Source organism: Gekko japonicus, unplaced genomic scaffold (assembly GCF_001447785.1).
Source record: "Gekko japonicus isolate JY-2015 unplaced genomic scaffold, Gekko_japonicus_V1.1 scaffold1999, whole genome shotgun sequence".
In the NCBI taxonomy this organism is placed as follows: Eukaryota; Metazoa; Chordata; class Lepidosauria; order Squamata; family Gekkonidae; genus Gekko; species Gekko japonicus.
The window spans coordinates 115,960-127,480 of NW_015176513.1; positions in this window are offsets into that span (position 1 = coordinate 115,960).

Genomic DNA, 11,521 nt, shown 5'->3' on the forward strand with positions numbered 1-11,521 from the left:
AAAATAAAAAAGTTTTAAAAAATTCGGGGGGATGTTTAAATCCCCCCGAAAGTGAAAGAGCGTTCGTGCGCATGCGCAGGAACGCTCTGTAGCCGACCTTGCTGCCGCCGCCGCCTCGGAGCCGGCCAGGGGGCCGAGGGGAGGTCCGGCTTCGCAGGCGGTGGGAAAGCGCGGCGGGGCCCGACCCGGGCGGAGGGAAGGGGGGTCGGTCGCTCTGAGGCACCCGCGGGCCGCGGGGGGGAGTCCAGCCTCCTCCCTCCTCCCTGGCTGCGATCCGGCGGGCCCCGGCGTGAGACAGCCCGTCCGGAGGGAGCGCTCTGGCCCGGTGAGCGAGGCAAGGTGGGCGGCACTTGCGTGGCTGGATGGGGCGGCGGGCGAGGCGAGCCGAGGCGGAGGGCCGCCGGCATGGCGGAGGCTGCGCTGCCCGGCTCAGGTAGCTGGGGTGTGTGTGTGTGTGTGCGCAGCGGGAGGGCGACCCTCCCCTCAACACCCAGCCCGCCCCCCTGCAGGCCGAGCGGGCCCCTCCCTCCCTCCCTCGGCAGCGCTTCGGTGGCGGCGGCGACAGAGGGGGGAAACCAGCGCTTGGGGGGAGGAATCGAGCCAGGGGGTGCAGGGGGGTTGAGGAGACGGGGGGAACCTGCGGGATGGGGGGGACTTTCTACCTCCTGCTGCTTCCTCCTGGAGCTCCCCCCCACGAGTACCGCGGGTCCGCCCCTTGTTCACTATAAACTTATCTAACCCTTTTTCAAAAGACCTACCACATCAAATCCCATAAATATTATAAAATACATGAAGAACTTTCTTCCACTATTCTCACTATCCAGGAATGATTCCTTGGTGTGAAAGGATACCTGCTTGCCAACTGTACAAGGGGTCCCTTCTGAGGGAACATTCCTCCTTTCATCAGCATCTGTGCCCTATTTCCCCTTGACCCTCATGCTTCCTGACAGCGGCAGGGCTGCCATTCCCAGAGGGGGACACATCTAACAAGTCCCCAAGAGTCTTATCTGTGTCCCTAACTGACTGTCTCTGCTTCTCCAGGTCAGCCTGATCCAACATGGCTTCTCTTATGTCCTTATGAGTCTACTAGTTAATGGCAAAAGTGATTGAGACTATGATTCCACGGCCCATGCTCAGTTTCTTCACTAGGGTTAAGAGATCATCAACATTAGGTCTATCAGCCCACAATGGTTCCAATACTAACACTTTCATATCATTACAATAAACAAGCTCTAGGAAACGTATTTTAAAGCATCTGACCAAGCTTGCAGTTTCAAGCAAACAAAATAAAACACCGGGAGGAAGAGAAGCAAGCCTAACAATATAAATATACTTCTAAAAATTAATTGCAAGGCTGTTAATCTAATTCACTAGCAAAACAGATAAAAACAAACAGTTGTACTATCAAGTCTACAACTGATGGATGCCAGGCAGCTACAGAAATGTGTGTTTATATAAAATACTGACAATAGCATATAGAAAGTATAAATTTATTAAGCCTTCCCGCTATTCCTCCAGTCTGGAAAATGTTTTGAGAAAAGTATAAAAAAGGAGAAGCGTTGCAGTGTTAAGTAAACATTTCAGACCTCAGCCTTCTTTATATGCCTTTGAACCTTTTCTTTCATGTGCAATATTTGATAGCCCACAGAGAATAACTGCTGAAAGCCCCAAAGATGGGTAAAACAGAATTTCTGACTCAGGAAATAAAAATCAGCTGAATATGATTCCCACAGGGTGATTCAGATCAATGGAAAGCAAGACCAAAACTTACAATATCTATACTGTACAGTACAACATGGTAGTTGTCTTTTATTGCTGGTAGCAAAATTCCCAATGGCTATGAATAAAAGTAGACTCGAAGAATATAAATGAATAATGGTGAATTATATAAAAATATATTTCAGTGCATACAAGAACACTGACTGTAATTTTGATTTAGTAGCAATAATCTACAAGTCTATTAATTCTATTAATCTGTTTTATTTTTAAGCCTTAACTATGAATTTCAGTATTATTTTTTTTTAGCAAAACTACAACCTATATAGAACAACATATGGCTATAAACTTTAGTGGAAGCTCAAAACAATCTTTAGGTTTTTGAGGCACTGTATTTTTTTTAAAAAAAAAGAATGGTCAACAATCCAAAATTAATCTTGGACAAAAACAAGGGTTTTTTTTAATCTTTCATGTGAGAAAGGGCTCTTGAATCATCTACCAGTTCCTGATAACATAGCCTCACTTGTACACATAGAGCCAACACTGGGCCTTTGCCAGGGATGTGCCATGAGAGCTTTGTTAGCACTGCAAAACATATGCAGATTCAGGCTAATGAACTCCTACATTATGGAGGTTCAGAACTGCTATACCAGGAAGTTTTCATGTTAGCTAAAACAGCTCAGTGGTTAAAAATTTCTCCAGTACAGAGACCCAGTCAAAATACTTATATTTGCAAAGATAAAGGTTTCCCTGGCTTGAAAGCTGGTCAAATCCGACTCTAGGGGGCGGTGCTCATCACCAAGCTGAACAGCCAGCGTTGTCCGAAGACGTTTACGTGGTCATTTGGCCGGCATGACTAAATGCCAAGGCGCACGGAACGCTGTTACCTTCCCACTGAGGCAGTACCTATTTCTCTACTTGCAATTTCTTGCTTTTGAACTGCTAGGTTGGCAGGAGCTGGGACAGAGACAGGAGCTCACTCTGTCACGCGGCACCAGGGTCTCGAACTGCCAAACTACAGACCTTCCAGTCTGAAGCTCAGCGTCATATCCTGTCAAATGTTACCACCTCAGTAAATACTCATTAAAAGTATTTACCAGTTCAGGTCTCTAGAATGTACAAGCCATAGACTGCTGGTTCAGAAGTAAGGGCAAACTATGATTTGCAGCATGCAAGGAAAACAAAGTACACATGCAAGGGAAACAAAATGCGTAAGATCCTAATGGATATTCATGTAATAACAAATTATTACAAGTTTTGGAGGGTATTGTGCTTCCAGTATTTGATGGGGGTCAGCAGACCTCAGCTGACTTGTTCAAGAGTCTGGTGGTTATAGTTGACTTAGTACTGCTAATGAACAAGCAAGTTTATTCAGCTGCAAAAAAAATGCTCTCTTCTATCTCCATTTAACACAAAGGATCTGGCCACAAAGATTCATACTGCAGTAACCTCAAAGCTAAACTGTTGTAACATGCTATGCATGGGACAGCCCTTGAGGAGAGTACAGAAATTTCAGCTAGTATAGAATGCCACAGCACAATTACTATTACAAGCTAAGTGGAGGGAGCATATTATATTTACAGTCACCACACTGGCTATTGATTAGTTGCTGCTTTCAGTTCACAGTGCTGGTTAGGGGTATGCAAAAAAAAAAATGGTATTTTTCAGGTTTGTATATATTGAACCAAAAAATATTGGTATTTCCCAATATTCATGAATGCAAATACCTGTACAGTATTTGGATTTGGTAAATGTTCAGGGTTGCCAAATTTTTCAGCTCCATTATGCCCTATAGGGACCATTATAGTCAATGGTCCCCATAGGATATAATGGAGAATCAATCTGGGGGTATCTGGAGCTCCAAGTTTCAAACCCCTCCAAGTTTCAAAAACACTGGACCGGGGAGTCCAATTATATAGGCCCCAGATGAAAGTGCACCCATCCTCCATTGTTTCCAATGTATGGGGGGGAAGGCATTTAAAGGGCTTGTGATCCCTTTAAATGTCTTCTCCAAGCCACAGCTTCACCCAAAAGGTGTTTAAAGGGACTGCAATCCCTAAACACATTGACTGGGGCCACTCAAAGGCTAAACAGGTTTTTCAGCAAACTTGGGGCACTTCCCAGGCTTGCAAAAAAAAATCTGAAAATTTAAAAAATGGGGGTTTAAGTCTCACAAGAAGTGGCATTATCTGTGCAAGTGGCACTAGGGAGCTGCACTGGATCCGCTGGCAGCAGCTGCACAGCCCAAGGATCTGCACTGGGTCCAGTGGCAATAGTGGCTACACAGCCCAGGGCTCCATGTTGGGCCCACCAGTGGTCATGAAGCCCAGGAGCCATGCCAAGCATGCTGCTGCTGGCAGTGCAGCCTAGGAGCTGCACTTAGTCTGCAGGCAGCAGAGACATAGGCCTGGGCTCAGGCTCAGCATGAAAGTGGGGGGGTGAGGGAATCCCCCCCCTCATAAGTACCATGGACCTACATTTGCAGACTTCTAACTTATACTAAGAAACAATAACCAAATGTAGGCATAAATAACCCCCTCATGGATCACTGCCTTGTCGTGGCGAGGGGGCTTGCGCAGTTCAATGAAGCTGTGGGCTATGCCGTGAAGGGCCACCCAAGACGGACAGGCCACAGCAGAGAACTCAGACCAAGCGTGATCCACCTGGAGAAGGAAATGGCAACCCACTCCAGTATGTTTGCCAAGAAAACCCCATGGACAGTATCAAAAGGCTAAAAGATATGACGCCGGAAGATGAGCCCCTCAGGTCGGAAGGTGTCCAATATGCTACTGAGGAAGAGCAGAGGACAAGTACAAGTAACCCCAGAAAGAGTGAAGCGGCTGGGCCAAAGCCGAAAGGACGCTCAGTTGTGGATGTGTCTGATGGTGAAAGGAAAGTCCGATGCTGCAAAGAACAATACTGCATAGGAACCTGGAATGTAAGATCTATGAATCAAGGTAAGCTTGACGTGGTCAAAAATGAGATGGCAAGACTGAACATCGATATCCTAGGAATCAGTGAACTAAAGTGGACAGGAATGGGCGAATTTAACTCAGAAGACCATTATATCTACTACTGTGGCCAGGAATCTCGTAGAAAAAATGGTGTGGCCTTTATAGTCAACAAGAGAGTGCAAAAGGCAGTACTGGGATACAATCTCAAAAATGACAGAATGATTTCTGTCCGATTCCAAGGCAAACCATTCAACATCACAGTAATCCAAGTCTATGCCCCAACCACTGATGCAGAAGAGGCTGAAGTGGACCGGTTCTATGAAGACCTACAACACCTCCTAGAACTAACACCAAAAAATGATGTCCTCATCATCATAGGGGACTGGAATGCTAAAGTAGGAAGTCAAAAGGTAACTGGAATAACAGACAAGTTTGGCCTTGGAAAGCAAAATGAAGCAGGGCAAAGGTTAACAGAGTTTTGTCAAGAGAACACACTGGTCATAGCGAACACCCTTTTCCAACAACCTAAGAGGCGACTCTACACATGGACATCACCAGATGGGCAACACCGAAATCAGATTGACTATATAATTTGCAGTCAAAGATGGAGAAGCTCTATCCAGTCAGTAAAAACAAGACCTGGAGCTGACTGTGGTTCAGATCATGAGCTACTCATTGCAAAATTCAGACTTAAACTGAAGAAAATTGGGAAAACCACGAGGCCATTCAGGTTTGACCTAGATCGCATCCCTGATGAATATACAGTAGAGGTGAAGAATAGATTCAAGGGTCTGGATTTGATAGATAGAGTGCCTGAAGAACTATGGACAGAGGTTCGTGACATCGTACAGGAGGCAGCAATCACCACCATACCAAAGAAAAAGAAATGCAAGAAAGCAAAATGGCTTTCTGATGAGGCTTTACAAATAGCAGAGGAAAGAAGGAAAGCGAAAGGCAAAGGCGAAAAGGAAAGATTTACCCAACTGAACGCAGATTTCCAGAGAACAGCAAGGAGAGATAAGGAGGCCTTCCTGAATGAACAGTGCAAAGTAATAGAAGAAAACAATAGAATGGGAAGGACTAGAGATCTCTTCAAGAAAATTGGAGAAATCAAGGGAGCGTTCCATGCAAAGCTGGCCATGATAAAGGACAAAAACGGTAGGGACCTAACAGAAGCAGAAGAGATTAGGAAAAGATGGCAAGAATACACAGAAGAACTATACAAGAAAGACCTCAATGTCCTTGACAAACACGACGGTATAATCACTGACCTTGAGCCAGACATCCTGGAATGTGAAGTTAAATGGGCCTTAGAAAGCATTACTAACAACAAAGCTAGTGGAGGTGATGGTATTCCAGCTGAGCTATTCAAAGTCTTAGAAGATGATGCTGTTAAAGTTCTGCACTCCATTTGCCAGCAAATTTGGAAAACGCAACAGTGGCCACAGGATTGGAAAAGATCAGTATACATTCCAATCCCAAAGAAGGGCAATGCCAAGGAATGTTCAAACTATCGCACAATTGCACTCATATCACACGCTAGCAAGGTCATGCTCAAGATCCTACAAGCTAGGCTTCAACAGTACGTGGATAGAGAACTACCAGAAGTACAAGCTGGGTTTCGAAGAGGTAGAGGAACGAGAGATCATATTGCCAACATTCGCTGGATTATGGAGAAAGCAAGAGAGTACCAGAAAAATATCTACTTCTGCTTCATTGACTATGCTAAAGCCTTTGACTGTGTGGATCACAACAAACTATGGCAGGTCCTTAAAGAGATGGGAGTACCAGACCACCTCACATGTCTCTTGAGAAACCTGTATAAGGGCCAAGAAGCGACAGTTAGAACCGGATACGGAACAACTGATTGGTTCAGCATAGGAAAAGGAGTACGACAAGGATGTATACTGTCACCTTGCTTATTTAATATATATGCAGAGTACATCATGCGAAATGCTGGCCTGGATGAATCACAAGCGGGAATTAAGATTGCTGGGGAAAAGATCAACAACCTCAGATATGCAGATGATACCACTCTAATGGCTGAAAGTGAAGAGGATCTAAAGAGCCTCTTGCTCAGAGTAAAAGAGGAGAGCGCAAAAGTGGGCTTGAAGCTCAACATCAAAAAAACTAAGATCATGGCATCCGGCCCCATCACTCCTTGGCAAATAGAAGGGGAAGTCGTGGAAGTAGTGACAGACTTCACGTTCCTGGGATCCCAGATCACCGCAGACTGTGACTGCAGCCATGAAATTAAAAGACGCCTGCTCCTTGGGAGGAAAGCGATGGCGAACCTAAACAGCATGATAAAAAGTAGAGACATCACCCTGCCAACAAAAGTCCGCATGGTCAAAGCAATGGTATTCCCAGTAGTCATGTATGGCTGCGAGAGCTGGACTATAAGGAAGGCCGAGCGCCGAAGAATAGATTCTTTTGAACTATGGTGCTGGAGGAGACTCTTGAGAGTCCCTTGGACTGCAAGAAGATCAAATCAGTCAATCCTAAAAGTAATAAACCCTGACTGTTCCCTGGAAGGCCAGATAATGAAACTGAAGCTCAAATACTTTGGCCACCAAATGAGAAGGGAGCACTCACTGGAGAAGACCCTGATGCTTGGAAAGATTGAAGGTCAAAGAAGACGGGGACGGCAAAGGATGAGATGGTTAGACAGTGTCATCGATGCAACGAACATGAAGTTGAGCCAACTTCAGAGGACGGCAGAAGACCGGAAGGCCTGGAGAGAGCTCGTCCATGGGGTCGCGAAGAGTCGGACTCGACTGTGCGACTGAACAACAACAAAAGGCATAAATAATACTTTGAACTGTTTGGATTGCACTGGCTGGATGCCGTAATAAAATTTCATTCATAATACTTTGAACTGAATCTTGAAATAAATTAAATAGCATAGAAGTTAACCTCCTAAGTATTTTGCTCACTTAGGAGAGTGAACAATATAATTTGATTCACAATTACCAAGGGAGACAGAATCAAAGTTTTCTGCCACCTGTTATACTACCTGTATTTTTCAATGTTGGCAAAATAAAATCTGGGAACACTTTGTATATGGTAAAATTGTCTCTCACCAAAAAGATTTTCAAGCAACTTGGCTCCCTGCAGTGGAATATCTCGCAGAGGAAGAAGTGATTCCAAACAACTCTTATTACAAAGATCTGTTATATTTTTAAAAGGCTCTTACGGGTTGAGAATGCTGATTATTGCATGGTATTAATGTGTGTTCTGAATGTACTGTTGTATATATGGTTCAGAATAATAAAAAACACTTATTTGAAAAAAATAGAGCACAATAAACAGTAATGTTAGAATTGTAAGCATGCTGCATTTGAAGGAAAGAACCGTCAGCGAATTTTAATTATAAGTAAATGTGGTTAGAACTGGGGGGGGGGAACACTTGGGAGCAACAGCTTTAATAGAGATACATTCTTAGCCAGTGGGGAAAAATTAATACATAAAGGAGCCAGCAAGAAAACAATAATGCTTCCTAATGTGGCTGACTCACTGGTTCCTCCTGTACCTGACCATTCCCACATCCACCCACCCTCCATGGGTGAGGGATCCTCTTCTGCTGACAGTGGCTTCTCTGCCACTCAGCTCTTGAGAGAAGAATGCCTCCCCTCTTCAGGAGGGCCTTATATTTTTTCTCTCTCAAGGCCCAGCCTCCTTGGTTGACATCTCCCCTTTCCCTCCAGTTTCTCACCTCCAATCACAAGGCCCAGAGGGTGCCTAAAAAATGTGGTCCTGTTATAAACTTTACACAAGCCCTCAGAAGCTTCTTCAAGGCCTTTAGGCGACTTATTCTTTTGCCTTAGGCCTAGGATCATGACAACCCTCCAGGGAGAACTCAAAGCAGCTTACAAGGATAAAACAATCCACTACCATCCTTAATTATTAAGTTAAAACACAAATCCAGTTAGCTTCAAATTGAAATATTGACAGAGAGATGATTAACAAAGCATGTAACATCATTATAAGGTAGCCTAAATAAAAAAGTCTTACATTCCTTTTTAAATATTTCTGTATTTGGTCTTTGGTAGGTGTCCTATACCAGTATGTTTTATGCAGAAGAGGAGTTTAATGGTGGTACTCGGAATAAGCAAGATTCCATGGAGCTTGTAAAACAAAGACTAGGTTTACAAAACCCTGCTCTTATCCTTATTCTTTAGTTTGCTTTTCTTGAGCCAAGGACAAGAACCAAACTACCTTTGGGCCAACCTAGACATTATATCTGCCATGAATGGGGGTAGTGTTTCCCAACCCATTTTATAAACAGATAAGAACTCAGGGAACTAACATTTTGAAGCACTCCAGGGGCCAATTCAACATAATAACATAAGAGAAGCCAATGTTGGATCAGGCCAATGGCCCATCCAGTCCAACACTCAGTCACACACAGTGGCCAAAAATACCAGGTGCCATCATGAGGTCCAGCAGTGGGGCCAGGACACTAGAAGCCTTCCCACTGTTGCCCCCACCATGCACCAAGAATACAGAGCATCACTTGCCCCAGACTGAGAGTTCCTATCTATACCTTGTGGCTAATACCTTGTGGCTAACACAATTGTGGTTAACTCAGAACTATGGTGTCGGGGGGTAAGGAGCTTCAGTTTCCCCCACACCATTTTTACAATGGAACTAAAGTGTTAATATTAAGACAGGCACAGAATCAATTTAAAGCAAAAAAATGTTTATGCACCTTGGATATATGCAATTAAAACCACTGCTTTTTTATTATTAGGAGTTTTCACTGCAGTCGAAATTAATGGAGTTATATAGCATACTAGCAGTAAAGCCCGTTGTGAAAGCAATACAACGAGATCTAGAAAGAGGCTCTGGGGGAGTGCTCTGGCTTTGGGCAAACAGTGTCAATTTGCTGTGGTGACCTCAGCAGGGTATAATGACAGAGTCCACTGTTTTCTCCAGAGGAACTGATCTCTGCTACCTGAAGAGCAGTTGTAATTGTGAGTAATCTGTAGCCCTCACCTGGAGATTGGCAACAATTGTTACCCAGGACAAAATGGCTGGTTTGGAGGGTGGAGTCTATGGCATTCTACCTGTCTGAGGTCCCACCCCTCTGCAAACCCCACCCTCTCCAGGCTCCACCCCTCAAATCCCCAGGAATTTGTCAGCATGTAGTTGGCAACCCCATCTCCTTCCCAGCTAGCCACCAACCTACCATTATCTGCCCCTTTGACTTCAGCTGACTTCTGCCCTCCCTTCTGCAGAGCAGTTGTAATTCTGAGTGCTCTCCAGCCCTCACCTGGAGATTGGCAACAATGGTTCCCTATGTGGGACTGACTGGTTTGGAGGGTGGAGTCTATGGCAGTGTACCTGTCTGAGGTCCCACCCCTCCTCAAACCTCACCCTCTTCAGGCTCCATCCCTCAAGTCTCCAGGAATTTCCCATCTGGAGTTGGCAACCCTATAGGACACAGCAGGTATAATGTCATAGGGTCTACCCTCCAAAGCAGCCATTTTCTCCAGGGGAAACTGATCTCTGTCATCTGGAAATCAATTGTAGCAGTGGGAGGTCTCCAGGTCCCACCTGGAGTTTGGCAACACTAGGGGAAAGTGTGCTGCACAGCAGGGGGTTGAAGAGAATGGTTTGATGGGTGCTGGGCCAAGATTGGCAACAATAGTTCCCCAGGAGCAAATAGCTGGGTTGGAGGGTGGAGTCTATGGCACTGTAACTTGTCTGAGGTCCCCATCTCCCCAGGCAGCTTTTAAAACATGATCCTGGGACCTACACACCACCAGACATTCCAACTGCCTTGCGGGGGGTGGGGGTGGAGTATGAGGTGTGGAATGAAGTCCAATCAGCTTCCATATGCAAAAGACCTTGAAGGTTCCATATGCAACTGACATTCCAACTGCCTTGCGGGGAGGGGGGTGAGTTTGAGGTGTGGAATGCAGTGAAGTCCAATCAGCTTCCATATGCAAAAGACCTTGAAACACTGGGCGGGACTGCACAAAGCAGCCAGTCAACCCAGCCAGCGTCTTCTGACTGACAGTTCAAGCGTCCATACACTAAAGGAGTGCATTTTAGAACTTTGGCACCCACTACTCAATTATATATAAGGAGAGATAGCTGGCTGTTGTCTTGCTGTCACACTGCTTCTTTAACTAAGTTGCCCAGTCCAGCAGAATAGATCCAGCCATACAGGAACACACAATGTTCATCTGGACCCCACTGAACTGAAAGGATACATGTATTGATGCAGACTGGGGGGTTTCTCCCTACATCCACTTCAGCTGTACCTTCATGCCCCAATTCTTTTTGTGTTGCTCATTTCTAGTTTTTAAAAATGTCAAAATATTTTAAAATTAACTAATTTATTTTACATTCTTTTCTGGGTAGCAACTTTAAGTGGGAAACTAGTTGCTATATAGGACATTATTCACCTACAGCATAAGAAAACAAAAAATGTTTCTCTGCTAATCTCTCTCTCAATAAACCTTTGTTTCTCTTTGCTAAGTAGACGTGTCCTCAAGATTTTATGGCTCTTTCTGTAAATTATAACTATTTTGTGAACTGGTGACCATACATATTACATGATGTACTTGGATGGTTATTGTGTACTAGAACAATTTATGAGCATCATCACAACCTTTAAAGTAATTTAAATTCATTCAGAACTGATAACAAGCAAATCTGAATGAATTTTCTGGGTGAAAGCATTTCATGATCATTTCTAAAAGTAACATCCTCATATTCTTGCACTCTTAGCACTCATATGCTATGCTAATTGGTTTTCAGTTGAAAAATCATCCTTACAATATGCCTGGCAATACTCTGTATCTTCTGTTGTACACCGACTACACAGTACACAAGATAAT